Source organism: Pleurodeles waltl, chromosome 5 (assembly GCF_031143425.1).
Source record: "Pleurodeles waltl isolate 20211129_DDA chromosome 5, aPleWal1.hap1.20221129, whole genome shotgun sequence".
Classification (NCBI taxonomy): domain Eukaryota; kingdom Metazoa; phylum Chordata; class Amphibia; order Caudata; family Salamandridae; genus Pleurodeles; species Pleurodeles waltl.
Genome location: NC_090444.1, coordinates 1,175,687,068 through 1,175,699,734, shown reverse-complemented (window position 1 = coordinate 1,175,699,734; position 12,667 = coordinate 1,175,687,068).

Sequence of the window (12,667 nt, the reverse complement as noted above, 5' to 3'; positions counted from 1 at the left end):
TAAGGGCTACCCTGAACCCTAGAAAATTAGATTCCTGCAACTACAAGAAGAAGGACTGCCTAGCTGAAAACCCCTGCAGAGGAAGACCAGAAGACGACAACTGCCTTGGCTCCAGAAACTCACCGGCCTGTCTCCTGCCTTCCAAAGATCCTGCTCCAGCGACGCCTTCCAAAGGGACCAGCGACCTCGACATCCTCTGAGGACTGCCCCTGCTTCGAAAAGACAAGAAACTCCCGAGGACAGCGGACCTGCTCCAAGAAAGGCTGCAACTTTGTTTCCAGCAGCCTTGAAAGAACCCTGCAAGCTCCCCGCAAGAAGCGTGAGACTTGCAACACTGCACCCGGCGACCCCGACTCGGCTGGTGGAGATCCAACACCTCAGGAGGGACCCCAGGACTACTCTAAGACTGTGAGTACCAAAACCTGTCCCCCCTGAGCTCCCACAGCGCCGCCTGCAGAGGGAATCCCGAGGCTTCCCCTGACCGCGACTCTTTGAATCCTAAGTCCCGACGCCTGGGAGAGACCCTGCACCCGCAGCCCCCAGGACCTGAAGGACCGAACTTTCACTGGAGAAGTGACCCCCAGGAGTCCCTCTCCCTTGCCCAAGTGGAGGTTTCCCCGAGGAACCCCCCCCTTGCCTGCCTGCAGCGCTGAAGAGATCCGTTGATCCCTCATAGACTAACATTGCGAACCCGACGCTTGTTTCTACACTGCACCCGGCCGCCCCCGCGCTGCTGAGGGTGAAATTTCTGTGTGGGCTTGTGTCCCCCCCCGGTGCCCTACAAAACCCCCCTGGTCTGCCCTCCGAAGACGCGGGTACTTACCTGCAAGCAGACCGGAACCGGGGCACCCCCTTCTCTCCATTCTAGCCTATGCGTTTTGGGCACCACTTTGAACTCTGCACCTGACCGGCCCTGAGCTGCTGGTGTGGTGACTTTGGGGTTGCTCTGAACCCCCAACGGTGGGCTACCTTGGACCAAGAACTGAACCGTGTAAGTGTCTTACTTACCTGGTAAAACTAACAAAAACTTACCTCCCCCAGGAACTGTGAAAATTGCACTGTGTCCACTTTTGAAATAGCTATTTGTCAATAACTTGAAAAGTATACACGCAATTGAAATGATTCAAAGTTCCTAATGTACTTACCTGCAATACCTTTCAAACAAGATATTACATGTTAAATTTGAACCTGTGGTTCTTAAAATAAACTAAGAAAAGATATTTTTCTATACAAAACCTATTGGCTGGATTTGTCTCTGAGTGTGTGTACCTCATTTATTGTCTATGTGTATGTACAACAAATGCTTAACACTACTCCTTGGATAAGCCTACTGCTCGACCACACTACCACAAAATAGAGCATTAGTATTATCTATTTTTACCACTATTTTACCTCTAAGGGGAACCCTTGGACTCTGTGCATGCTATTCCTTACTTTGAAATAGCACATACAGAGCCAACTTCCTACATTGCTGGCAGCGGTGGGATACAAGACTTTGCATTTGCTGGACTACTCAGCCAATACCTGATCACACGACAAATTCCAAAATTGTCATTAGAAATTGATTTTTGCAATTTGAAAAGTTTTCTAAATTCTTAAAAGACCGGCTAGGGCCTTGTGTTAGATCCTGTTTAGCATTTCTTTTAGAGTTTAAAAGTTTGTAAAAGTTTGAATTAGATTCTAGAACCAGTTGTAGATTCTTAAAAAGTATTCCAACTTTTAGAAGCAAAATGTCTAGCACAGATGTGACTGTGGTGGAACTCAACACCACACCTTACCTCCATCTTAAGATGAGGGAGCTAAGGTCACTCTGTAAAATAAAGAAAATAACAATGGGCCCCAAACCTACCAAAATACAGCTCCAGGAGCTTTTGGCAGAGTTTGAAAAGGCCAACCCCTCTGAGGGTGGCAACTCAGAGGAAGAGGATAGTGACTTGGAGGAAAATTCCCCCCTACCAGTCCTATCTAGGGAGAACAGGGTCCCTCAAACCCTGACTCCAAAAATAATAGTCAGAGATGCTGGTTCCCTCACAGGAGAGACCAACACCTCTGAAATCACTGAGGATAACTCCAGTGAAGAGGACATCCAGTTAGCCAGGATGGCCAAAAGATTGGCTTTGGAAAGGCAGATCCTAGCCATAGAGAGGGAAAGACAAGAGATGGGCCTAGGACCCATCAATGGTGGCAGCAACATAAATAGGGTCAGAGATTCTCCTGACATGTTGAAAATCCCTAAAGGGATTGTAACTAAATATGAAGATGGTGATGACATCACCAAATGGTTCACAGCTTTTGAGAGGGCTTGTGTAACCAGAAAAGTGAACAGATCTCACTGGGGTGCTCTCCTTTGGGAAATGTTCACAGGAAAGTGTAGGGATAGACTCCTCACACTCTCTGGACAAGATGCAGAATCTTATGACCTCATGAAGGGTACCCTGATTGAGGGCTTTGGATTCTCCACTGAGGAGTATAGGATTAGATTCAGGGGGGCTCAAAAATCCTCGAGCCAGACCTGGGTTGACTTTGTAGACTACTCAGTAAAAACACTAGATGGTTGGATTCAAGGCAGTGGTGCAAGTAATTATGATGGGCTGTACAATTTATTTGTGAAAGAACACCTGTTAAGTAATTGTTTCAATGATAAACTGCATCAGCATCTGGTAGACCTAGGACCAATTTCTCCCCAAGAATTGGGAAAGAAGGCGGACCATTGGGTCAAGACAAGGGTGTCCAAGACTTCAACAGGGGGTGACCAAAAGAAAGGGGTCACAAAGACTCCCCAGGGGAAGGGTGATGAGACAACCAAAACTAAAAATAGTAAAGAGTCTTCTACAGGCCCCCAAAAACCTGCACAGGAGGGTGGGCCCAGAGCCTCTTCACAAAACAATGGGTACAAGGGTAAAAACTTTGATCCCAAAAAGGCCTGGTGTCATAACTGTAAACAGCATGGACACCAAACTGGAGACAAGGCCTGTCCCAAGAAAGGTTCCACTCCAAACTCCCATCCAGGTAACACTGGTATGGCTAGTCTCCAAGTGGGATCCACAGTGTGCCCAGAGCAAATCAGGGTCCACACTGAAGCTACTCTAGTTTCTGAGGGTGGGGTGGATTTAGCCACACTAGCTGTCTGGCCGCCTAACATGCAAAAATACAGACAGAAACTCTTAATTAATGGGACTAGAATAGAGGGCCTGAGGGATACAGGTGCCAGTGTCACCATGGTGACAGAGAAACTGGTTTCCCCTGGCCAATACCTGACTGGAAAAACTTACACAGTCACCAACGCTGACAATCAGAGAAAAGTACATCCCATGGCAATGGTTACTTTAGAATGGGGAGGGGTCAATGGCCTGAAACAGGTGGTGGTCTCCTCAAATATCCCAGTGGACTGTCTGCTTGGAAATGACCTGGAGTCCTCAGCATGGGCTGAGGTAGAACTAAAAACCCATGCAGCAATGCTGGGTATCCCTGGACTGGTGTGTGTGAAAACAAGAGCACAGTGCAAGGCACAGGGTGAACAAGTAGAGCTGGAGTCTGGAAGAATGGCCCAGCCTACCAAGAGGAAAGGAAAGTCAGTTGGGAAACCAACTGCAACACAGCAAAAGAAAGGGAACCTCTCTTCTCAGGAAGAAGTTCTGCCCTCTGAGGGAACTGAGCCTTTGGAGCTTGAACCTTATCAGGTTGAGCTCTTAGGCCCAGGGGGACCCTCAAGGGAGGAGCTGTGTAAGGGACAAGAAACCTGTCCCTCTCTTGAAGGCCTTAGGCAGCAAGCTGCTGAAGAGTCCAAGGGCAAGAAAAATGGAACACATAGGGTCTATTGGGAAGATGGACTCCTGTACACTGAGGCCAGAGACCCCAAACCTGGTGCCACTAGGAGAGTGGTAGTGCCTCAGCTGTTCAGAGAGTTCATCCTAACATTGGCCCATGACATTCCCCTTGCTGGACATTTGGGACAAACCAAGACGTGGGAGAGGCTAGTCAACCACTTCTACTGGCCCAATATGTCCAACATGGTTAAGGAGTTTTGCCTCTCCTGCCCCACCTGTCAAGCCAGTGGTAAGACAGGTGGGCATCCAAAGGCCCCCCTCATTCCACTTCCAGTGGTGGGGGTTCCCTTTGAAAGAGTGGGTGTGGACATAGTTGGTCCACTAGAACCTCCCACAGCCTCAGGAAATATGTATATCCTGGTAGTAGTGGATCATGCTACCAGGTATCCTGAAGCTATTCCCCTTAGGTCGACTACTGCCCCTGCAGTAGCCAAGGCCCTCATTGGTATTTTTACCAGAGTGGGTTTCCCTAAGGAGGTGGTGTCTGACAGAGGTACCAACTTCATGTCAGCATACCTGAAGCACATGTGGAATGAGTGTGGAGTGACTTATAAATTCACTACACCCTACCATCCACAAACTAATGGCTTAGTTGAGAGATTCAACAAGACATTAAAAGGCATGATCATGGGGCTCCCAGAAAAACTCAAAAGGAGATGGGATGTCCTCTTGCCATGTCTGCTTTTCGCTTACAGGGAGGTACCACAGAAGGGAGTAGGATTCTCACCCTTTGAACTTCTGTTTGGTCATCCTGTAAGGGGACCACTTGCCCTTGTTAAAGAAGGCTGGGAGAGACCTCTCCATGAGCCTAAACAGGACATAGTGGACTATGTACTTGGCCTTCGCTCTAGAATGGCAGAGTACATGGAAAAGGCAACCAAAAACCTTGAGGCCAGCCAACAGCTCCAGAAGTTTTGGTATGACCAAAAGGCTGCACTGGTTGAGTTCCAACCAGGGCAGAAAGTCTGGGTTCTGGAGCCTGTGGCTCCCAGGGCACTCCAGGACAAATGAAGTGGCCCTTACCCAGTGCTAGAAAGGAAGAGTCAGGTCACCTACCTGGTGGACCTGGGCACAAGCAGGAGCCCCAAGAGGGTGATCCATGTGAACCGCCTTAAGCTCTTCCATGACAGGGCTGATGTGAATCTGTTGATGGTAACAGATGAGGATCAGGAGGCAGAGAGTGAACCTCTCCCTGATCTTCTGTCATCAGACCCAAAAGATGGCACAGTAGATGGAGTGATCTACTCAGACACCCTCTCTGGCCAACAGCAAGCTGATTGTAGGAGAGTCCTACAACAGTTTCCTGAACTCTTCTCCTTAACCCCTGGTCAGACACACCTGTGTACCCATGATGTGGACACAGGAGACAGCATGCCTGTCAAAAACAAAATCTTTAGACAGTCTGACCATGTTAAGGAAAGCATCAAGGTGGAAGTCCACAAGATGCTGGAATTGGGAGTCATTGAGCGCTCTGACAGCCCCTGGGCTAGCCCAGTGGTCTTAGTCCCCAAACCTCACACCAAAGATGGAAAGAAAGAGATGAGGTTTTGTGTGGACTACAGAGGGCTCAATTCTGTCACCAAGACAGATGCTCATCCAATTCCTAGAGCTGATGAGCTCATAGATAAATTAGGTGCTGCCAAATTCCTAAGTACCTTTGACTTGACAGCAGGGTACTGGCAGATAAAAATGGCACCTGGAGCAAAAGAGAAAACAGCATTCTCCACACCTGATGGGCATTATCAGTTTACTGTTATGCCCTTTGGTTTAAAGAATGCCCCTGCCACCTTCCAAAGGTTGGTGAATCAAGTCCTTGCTGGCTTGGAGTCCTTTAGCACAGCTTATCTTGATGATATTGCTGTCTTTAGCTCCACCTGGCAGGATCACCTGGTCCACCTGAAGAAGGTTTTGAAGGCTCTGCAATCTGCAGGCCTCTCTATCAAGGCATCCAAATGCCAGATAGGGCAGGGAACTGTGGTTTACTTGGGCCACCTTGTAGGTGGAGGCCAAGTTCAGCCACTCCAACCCAAGATCCAGACTATTCTGGACTGGGTAGCTCCAAAAACCCAGACTCAAGTCAGGGCATTCCTTGGCTTGACTGGGTATTACAGGAGGTTTGTGAAGGGATATGGATCCATTGTGACAGCCCTCACTGAACTCACCTCCAAGAAAATGCCCAAGAAAGTGAACTGGACTGTGGAATGCCAACAGGCCTTTGACACCCTGAAACAAGCAATGTGCTCAGCACCAGTTCTAAAAGCTCCAGATTATTCTAAGCAGTTCATGGTGCAGACAGATGCCTCTGAACATGGGATAGGGGCAGTTTTGTCCCAAACAAATGATGATGGCCTTGACCAGCCTGTTGCTTTCATTAGCAGGAGGTTACTCCCCAGGGAGCAGCGTTGGAGTGCCATTGAGAGGGAGGCCTTTGCTGTGGTTTGGTCCCTGAAGAAGCTGAGACCATACCTCTTTGGGACTCACTTCCTAGTTCAAACCGACCACAGACCTCTCAAATGGCTGATGCAAATGAAAGGTGAAAATCCTAAACTGTTGAGGTGGTACATCTCCCTACAGGGAATGGACTTTATAGTGGAACACAGACCTGGGACTGCCCATGCCAATGCAGATGGCCTTTCCAGGTTCTTCCACTTAGAAAATGAAGACTCTCTTGGGAAAGGTTAGTCTCATCCTCTTTCGTTTGGGGGGGGGGTTGTGTAAGGAAATGCCTCCTTGGCATGGTTGCCCCCTGACTTTTTGCCTTTGCTGATGCTATGTTTACAATTGAAAGTGTGCTGAGGCCTGCTAACCAGGCCCCAGCACCAGTGTTCTTTCCCTAACCTGTACTTTTGTATCCACAATTGGCAGACCCTGGCATCCAGATAAGTCCCTTGTAACTGGTACTTCTAGTACCAAGGGCCCTGATGCCAAGGAAGGTCTCTAAGGGCTGCAGCATGTCTTATGCCACCCTGGAGACCTCTCACTCAGCACAGACACACTGCTTGCCAGCTTGTGTGTGCTAGTGAGGACAAAACGAGTAAGTCGACATGGCACTCCCCTCAGGGTGCCATGCCAGCCTCTCACTGCCTATGCAGTATAGGTAAGACACCCCTCTAGCAGGCCTTACAGCCCTAAGGCAGGGTGCACTATACCATAGGTGAGGGTACCAGTGCATGAGCATGGTACCCCTACAGTGTCTAAACAAAACATTAGACATTGTAAGTGCAGGGTAGCCATAAGAGTATATGGTCTGGGAGTCTGTCAAACACGAACTCCACAGCACCATAATGACTACACTGAAAACTGGGAAGTTTGGTATCAAACTTCTCAGCACAATAAATGCACACTGATGCCAGTGTACATTTTATTGTAAAATACACCACAGAGGGCACCTTAGAGGTGCCCCCTGAAACTTAACCGACTATCTGTGTAGGCTGACTAGTTCCAGCAGCCTGCCACACTAGAGACATGTTGCTGGCCCCATGGGGAGAATGCCTTTGTCACTCTGAGGCCAGTAACAAAGCCTGCACTGGGTGGAGATGCTAACACCTCCCCCAGGCAGGAGCTGTAACACCTGGCGGTGAGCCTCAAAGGCTCACCCCTTTGTCACAGCCCAGCAGGGCACTCCAGCTTAGTGGAGTTGCCCGCCCCCTCCGGCCACGGCCCCCACTTTTGGCGGCAAGGCTGGAGGGAACAAAGAAAGCAACAAGGAGGAGTCACTGGCCAGTCAGGACAGCCCCTAAGGTGTCCTGAGCTGAAGTGACTCTAACTTTTAGAAATCCTCCATCTTGCAGATGGAGGATTCCCCCAATAGGGTTAGGCTTGTGACCCCCTCCCCTTGGGAGGAGGCACAAAGAGGGTGTACCCACCCTCAGGGCTAGTAGCCATTGGCTACTAACCCCCCAGACCTAAACACGCCCTTAAATTTAGTATTTAAGGGCTACCCTGAACCCTAGAAAATTAGATTCCTGCAACTACAAGAAGAAGGACTGCCTAGCTGAAAACCCCTGCAGAGGAAGACCAGAAGACGACAACTGCCTTGGCTCCAGAAACTCACCGGCCTGTCTCCTGCCTTCCAAAGATCCTGCTCCAGCGACGCCTTCCAAAGGGACCAGCGACCTCGACATCCTCTGAGGACTGCCCCTGCTTCGAAAAGACAAGAAACTCCCGAGGACAGCGGACCTGCTCCAAAAAAGGCTGCAACTTTGTTTCCAGCAGCCTTGAAAGAACCCTGCAAGCTCCCCGCAAGAAGCGTGAGACTTGCAACACTGCACCCGGCGACCCCGACTCGGCTGGTGGAGATCCAACACCTCAGGAGGGACCCCAGGACTACTCTAAGACTGTGAGTACCAAAACCTGTCCCCCCTGAGCTCCCACAGCGCCGCCTGCAGAGGGAATCCCGAGGCTTCCCCTGACCGCGACTCTTTGAATCCTAAGTCCCGACGCCTGGGAGAGACCCTGCACCCGCAGCCCCCAGGACCTGAAGGACCGAACTTTCACTGGAGAAGTGACCCCCAGGAGTCCCTCTCCCTTGCCCAAGTGGAGGTTTCCCCGAGGAACCCCCCCCTTGCCTGCCTGCAGCGCTGAAGAGATCCGTTGATCCCTCATAGACTAACATTGCGAACCCGACGCTTGTTTCTACACTGCACCCGGCCGCCCCCGCGCTGCTGAGGGTGAAATTTCTGTGTGGGCTTGTGTCCCCCCCGGTGCCCTACAAAACCCCCCTGGTCTGCCCTCCGAAGACGCGGGTACTTACCTGCAAGGAGACCGGAACCGGGGCACCCCCTTCTCTCCATTCTAGCCTATGCGTTTTGGGCACCACTTTGAACTCTGCACCTGACCGACCCTGAGCTGCTGGTGTGGTGACTTTGGGGTTGCTCTGAACCCCCAACGGTGGGCTACCTTGGACCAAGAACTGAACCCTGTAAGTGTCTTACTTACCTGGTAAAACTAACAAAAACTTACCTCCCCCAGGAACTGTGAAAATTGCACTGTGTCCACTTTTGAAATAGCTATTTGTCAATAACTTGAAAAGTATACAAGCAATTGAAATGATTCAAAGTTCCTAATGTACTTACCTGCAATACCTTTCAAACAAGATATTACATGTTAAATTTGAACCTGTGGTTCTTAAAATAAACTAAGAAAAGATATTTTTCTATACAAAACCTATTGGCTGGATTTGTCTCTGAGTGTGTGTACCTCATTTATTGTCTATGTGTATGTACAACAAATGCTTAACACTACTCCTTGGATAAGCCTACTGCTCGACCACACTACCACAAAATAGAGCATTAGTATTATCTATTTTTACCACTATTTTACCTCTAAGGGGAACCCTTGGACTCTGTGCATGCTATTCCTTACTTTGAAATAGCACATACAGAGCCAACTTCCTACAATATGTATACCATCAGTTGCCCCAATAATGTTGGGGATATGTCCCATTGCATAGAAATCAGCTTTCACTGTGGCCAAATCCTCCACCTGGGGGAAAACGATATAGCTGCGCATGTGTTTAATCAGGGCAGAAAACACTCTGGTCAGCACTATTGAGAACATTGGCTATGACATTCCTGCTGCCAAGCCCACTGTCACATGAAAGGAGCCAGTTGCCAGGAAATGGAGCACTGATAGCACTTGCACAAGAGGGGGGATCCCGGTGGGGTGACGGGTAGCAGATATCAGGTCAGGCTCCAATTGTGCACACAGCTCTGTGACTGTGGCCCTGTCCAGTCTACAGGTGAGGATAATGTGCCTCCACCCCATTGTTGCCAAGTCAACCAGGGCTCTGTACACAGGGGGATGTCTCGATCTCCTAATCATCCGCAGCGGTTGCAATCTATGGGGCAAAATGGGGAGCAGCGGGTCAATATCTCATATTTCCAAACACTACACTTCATTGCATGTTGTGATTGTAACAGTATATTGTAGGATATGTCCAAATGGTGCTTATGTGTACTGCGATGCAGATAGGTACCATGGTCTGCCCCCCCCCTGAAATGGCACCCACCTGTCCTGTATGAGAGACATGTGGAAATGAGGTAATTCCGCTGACGTTGTGCGCCGTTGCGGGAGGCGGTCGAGAACCGCTGTGCAACTCCTCATTGGTTATCATTGGGCCCTATGGGTTACAGTAGCCAATGGTGATGTACGCCGGCAGTGACAGTACGCACCGCCGAGGACGTGACTACCATTTTATATCTGTTCGCTCACTTGCTACCTCACCTTCAACAGGAGAGGACCTACACTGCATGTGCTGCTGTGACCTGTGTCTGGAATAGACCATGGCTCGTGTCATTGGGGAAAGGGCCCCTGCCTTCACTGCGGTGGAGTTGGAGAGACTGGTGGATGGGGTCCTACCCCAGTACCGAGTGCTGTACGAGCCTCCAGACCAACAGGTGAGTACACTGTGAGCACGATGCATGGGGCATGAATGCATGGAGTGCTGTATGTGAAGGCCTTTTGTGGGGGGGTTGGTGGAAGGGCCCTGGGCAGTCTTATGCATGTATGTGTGGCCATGTCTGTGCGTAAGGGGATGTGAAGGGCTATGGTGGGCCATGAGTGTACCAGGCAGGACGGTAGGACTAATATCTTTCCCTGTGTCCATTTCCCTTTAGGTCAGAGCCCATCAGAAAAAGGGTGTATGGTGTGCCATTGTCAAGGATGTGGGGACGCTGGCAGGCGGAGCACCCACTGTCGCAAACGGTAGGAGGGCCTGAGATGCTGGGCACAGAAGACGGCGGAGGCCCAGCTGGGGATGGCTTCCCAACGAGGAAGGGGTGCCCATCAAACCCTGACCCCCCTGATGGCCCGCATACTGGCGGTGGCCTATCCGGAGCTGGATAGGCACTTAGGGCATCACAGCAGCCACAAGGGGGTGAGTACAGGGACACAATATACTACTTGCATGTGGTGGGGTGGTATCCGGTTGGGGGATGTGGGCCTGTGGATGGCCCTAGGCCAGGCCGGACATTGCAGGGTAGGTCCCATGCTGGGCAGGGTCTGATGTAAACTTCCTCCATCCAAGCTACTAGGCATCCACTACTGGGCAAGCGTCTGTGGGTCTCAGGTATGCTGCAATTGGCATTAGGTGTCCATGGGCTGGTGACTAGCATTGTGACTGGTTTTGCCTAGTGTGTAGGACTGTGTGTGTATGTCATGTACACCAACGGTGGTCTTGTTGGCGCCATTGACCAAGTGTACCCTTTGTCTCTTCCCCGCCCTTTTTGTTTTTGTCACCCTGTCCTTATTAGCATCATCTGGCAGAGGAGCAGAGGCACCGGCGATGGAGGGAGCTGCATCCCACAGGGCCGAGGAGGCCGAATCCACCGACTGTGAGGGCACCAGTGGGACGAAGGGCGAGGGGAACACCATGGCCGAGACTGGAGTGGACAGTTCGGACAGTGATACCTCCTCCAATGGAAGCTCCCTGGTGGTGGCGGACACCTCTGTGCCCACCCCAACTACAGGTACAGCCGCCACCCCCTGTACCAGCACCACCCTCCCAGTAGCCCCTCAGCGAGTTTCCCGTGCCCGCTCACCCAGGAGGGTGGGCATCTCCTTTGACCCAGGCACCTCAGGCCCTGCCCCAGTTAGCCCTGCTGCTCTGAGAGAGGAGGCTATTGACCTCCTCCGATCCATCTCTGTTGGGCAGTCAACCATTGTGAATGCCATCCAGGGGATGGAGGATCCTTGATGAGGATATTTGGATACTTCGAAGCATGTATTGAGGTGAGAAATAAGCTCACACATGGAAAAGTATATGTCTCACATGAAGGTGACAATCTATTGTGGTGGGTTCACCAAGGAGAATTAGGAATAAGTCTTAATCCCAAAAAAGTTCCACAGGTTTAGGCGAAGAGGTCATATCTGGAGAGGACAAATTAATTATGGAATATCAGGGATTGTTTCAAGACAAATTGGGCAAACTGGTGGGGTTAAAACACAGACTCAAGTTGAAAGATTCTGCTCTTCCTGTGGTGGCAAAAGTGAGACGCATACCTCTGAGCATACAAGAGGCTGTGGAGTATGAGTTGGAGAAATTGAGTAAGATGGGGGTGATTGAGCCAGTCGAAGGAACAAAGTGGGTGGCCTCCATTGTGGTTGCACACAAAGAGAATGGGGACATTTGCCTGTGTGTTGATCTGCGTGCACTTAATTGTCACAGTGCCCTTTCCTCGGGATCTGCACGCTGCTGAACAAAAGGCCCACCTCCCGGCGTCACCAACTCAGAAAGCTATCAGAGCACAGAGTTATGATGAAGCCAGGTGGGGGGAAGGGAATTAGGGTAGGGAACTGCAGGGAGAGAGATCTGAAAAGAAATGGTTAGAACAAATATGCATATACTCATTCATAACAGTATAACTCACCAATAGACTCTTGAATAAAGGCGTCTCCGTGATATCAGATTGAGACCCTTTGTGAATTGGGCGTAGCCCCTTCTTTGAATCATGGAACAAGAACAAACTGCAACCTCTGAACCTAGAGATGGCAAGAGCTTTGGACTATGGTCATACTCTGAATATCAATCATGTAACAACTATGCATTCATAACATAAACCTTTGATCTCAGCCTAGAAATTCTCAAAGACTTAAATATGTATCTCACATATTATGCTTCCCAAAAAACAATGAAACTATAATTTGCTTATCTCCAAAACGTTTTCACATTTACTACTAAGGCCTGAAAGTTTTACTCATTGAACTTGAAGTGCTTTGTTCGTTGGGCAGAAGCGCCTTGTTTGTTGTTCATGAAGTGCTTTGATCATCATACATGAAGCGCTTTGTTCATTATGCCAGAGAGCGCTTTTACTTGCATTGTCTGAAGCGCTACGCTCGTA